Raw genomic sequence first — 3,242 nt, forward strand, 5'->3', positions numbered from 1 at the left:
TCAATAAAATCCAAATTTCACTATTGAAGTTTCTAACTTCACCATTCTTATCTAATTTCAGAAAGACCAAAGTATATACAAAGTAAGTTTATATATAGGATTTCAACATATTAGTGCATACACTACAAAAAAATTATCATTTAGTGAAGGTTTATTTGTGGAGGTTATAAAAACCCTCCCCAAATTAATATTATTTAAGATAGTTCCTTTGAATCGTCTAAACGCTAAAATGATTGGGACTTTAACTGTTTTTAAAAGAGGTTTAAAACCTCCACAAATTATTTTACACTTTTGATTTCCCTTTTACATTTTTCAACATTTCCCTCCAAGGATTTTACACTCTTTGCCTACTCCAGTGTTTCCCAAATTCCCAAACCCTTCATTCATTTTCCTTTTCGATTGAACTCCATCTCGTCATCAAATTAAGGTTCAGTTCTCGTCATCAATCGTTGGTGTTCATTCAAATCGTCTCCATCATCGGTCGTTGTCCTATGCTCGTCGTCTTCGTCGCCCTGTGCTCGTCGGCGGTGGCCTTCAAGATACGAAGTCTGTGAGTTGGATTGCCATCTCTTTTTCTTCCAAACATTATTTTTACAAATTCACAGTGCTCGTCGTTCTTCACGGTATTTGTTCATCACCTCCTTTTTTTTAGCCTGCCATGGATCGTGACGATGGCGTCGAAAGTAGCGGGTTGGCGTAGGGTGACCTCGAGGGCGTTGCTGCTGTCGTGAGTGATGATGATGGGGGGTTTGGGCTTGTTCTTGGATTTTGTGAGTCTTCTGCGAGGTTTCATCAATTGTTATCACATACCTTTCATGAAATAAACTTTCTCCCAGTATCATTTATTTGTTTTTAAAATTTTGCTTAGGTTGGGGAATCCTACGAAACTTGGGGAATAAATGCTCTCATTATTTTGAATATGCAGGTTTAGATCCCTTTGGTGGTCTATGGTCAGATGGTATCCAAGAGTTGGTTGTCTTCTTATGGTATTTTAAATCCCTTTGGTGTAGCATTCTTCAAAATGAACCAAAAGTGATTGACCCTTGTTTACACTTATACGTTGTTTGGAAATTGTTATGATGCTAGCTATCTTACTAGTTTATGAACACACATTACTAATTGAGTTTATTTGAACAATGCATCGTGGAGGAGGTTCATGGCCCAACTCAAGCTAGATCCAGGAAACGTTGCTTTATACCTGGGTAAGTACAACCTTCTTTATATTCCAGTGGGTTTTATATGAGTGGAATTGAGGCAAATCGAAAGAGCTTGCTATCATTGTGAGTGGAAAATAAACTTGTCTTTTGGAAGCGACGTGCATCTATTAAAATAGTTTATTAACTTGTAATAGGATTGATGCAAGTTTGATAAAATAGTTTATTAACTTTATATATAGGAATATACACATGAAAAGTACACACGCGAGCACTGCCTGTATGATTAGACATTGCTTCTTCATGGCATTATTATTAGTATTGTTGATTTTGGTGGCTGGGTGCTTTATTTATATCTTGAACGATATCTATTATTTCCAACAGACTATTTAATTACTCTTAGCACCATTGGGAAATCAATCATCAATTTTATTAACACATGAATAATAATCTTTATCTTTAACTTGTGTATTATGTTTTAATCTTATGTTTAAAAATGATAGTATTTGAAATTCCTGTTTCTAAGTAATTGCCAATAATTATCATTTTGCTTAAGAGATTGAGAAAGTTATCTAGATCATGTGATTAGGTGTTGGTTTGTGACATATTTCTGGAGATTTACAAGTCACTAGGATGTGTTTAAGTAAAGCTGATACATAAGTTTGCTGAAGTTTGAGTGAGTTATTGCAACTTTTGTAATTGCTCTAGACTTTATTTTATTGTTTACTCCAACTGCAGCCTCCTTGTTGATCATGAAGTATTCTTTTTTTATACTTGGCTTCACAAAATGGAATTTTTCTTCTTCAGGTGTTGCAGAAAGATGTCGACAAACACCTTGAAAGTGGATCAAGAAGTAGTGAGAAGTTGAAGTCAATTGGCAATATATGAGATGGAAAACATTCGAAGACTAGCACATTTTAGAGAGTTCAAAGACTATAATAAGATTTGTCTCTTAAATATTCTTTTTCAACATTAAGTATTTTTTATATTTATATTGTAATTTCTAATGAATGTACTTTATCTTAAATGATCAATAAAATTAATTTTGATTCATTTTTGTGTAATTTATAAATTTATATATATTTTTTATTTTTTATTATAAAAAATAATTAAATTAAGAAATTATAAATGCAAGTGGATAATTATAAAACAGTTGCAAATAAAGGAGGTTTTAAACCTCCACAAAATAATAGTTACCAATAGAGGAGGTTAAAACCCTTCACAAAAAAATCTCTACAATATAACTTGGATATCAGGAGTCAACAAAAACCTCTACAAGTAGGTTGTGGCAACTCTAACTGTGGAGGTTTAGAAAACCCCCGCAAATTGATTTGCGGAGGGTAAAAACTTCCGCAAATTGAAATAAAAATCTCCACTAATTATCAATTTTTTTGTAATGATATGCTTCCAATTATTAAAAATTGAACATTAACCTCTATCCTATCATAAATATAACAATCCAATTTAGTATAATTTGATAAATTCTTTCTTCCCTTAACTTCACTCCTAAATAATCCAACAGGTTAACAAATTATTAAAAACATACACAAGTAGAGATAAATACATTTAACCCAAATCTTACATGCAAACACAAGACTTCGTGCTTGCAAACATTAATAGAAAGAAACGTGAGTTATAGGAAAACATAAAACTTATTTAAAAAAAAAAATAGATAAGGTCGTTCTAAACTTTGCTGTCTCCTAACATGTGCCTTTTGAATGGAGAAAATATTAGAAAATGCTTTAGTATTTTAAAGAAAATGTAAATAAAATATGAAGGAAAAAAGTTTAAAGAGATTGTTCAATTCGTAAAAGAATTTACTAAATATATAAAATTATAGTTTATATCCTAGATATAATTATTTAATGTTTTAACTTTTGCTATATTTTAAGATCATTGTTACTAAACATAAAAATTTGTTCCTAGGTGTTAAATGCAAGTGGGTAGATTTTGATCCTAAGTTAGATGTTCTCTATTAGAAAGGTTTCATATGTATCTTCTAAAATTAGTTGAGAAACAAGTTTAGTTATAATACATTCAATTCTTAGAAGTCTTAAACGAAGTTGTGAATGTGATTGATAAATAGAT

General features: G+C 31.2%; 1 long non-coding RNA gene across 3 annotated transcripts; it reads left to right on the plus strand.

Moving 5' to 3' along the window:
• The first annotated feature begins 264 nt into the window (after positions 1–264).
• LOC114190489 (uncharacterized) lies at positions 265–2,207 on the plus strand. Of its 3 annotated transcripts, none has more exons than XR_003605814.2 (4): positions 265–550; positions 653–770; positions 926–1,202; positions 1,962–2,207. It is a non-coding gene; the product is annotated as an uncharacterized LOC114190489 (long non-coding RNA). The 3 variants fall into 3 exon arrangements; XR_003605813.2 differs by having other exon boundaries at positions 266–546; XR_003605812.2 differs by having other exon boundaries at positions 270–770.
• The last annotated feature ends 1,035 nt before the right edge of the window (positions 2,208–3,242 follow it).

Source organism: Vigna unguiculata, chromosome 7 (genome assembly GCF_037176805.1).
Source record: "Vigna unguiculata cultivar grain cowpea cultivar isolate G323 ecotype 2 chromosome 7, ASM3717680v1, whole genome shotgun sequence".
NCBI lineage: Eukaryota > Viridiplantae > Streptophyta > Magnoliopsida > Fabales > Fabaceae > Vigna > Vigna unguiculata.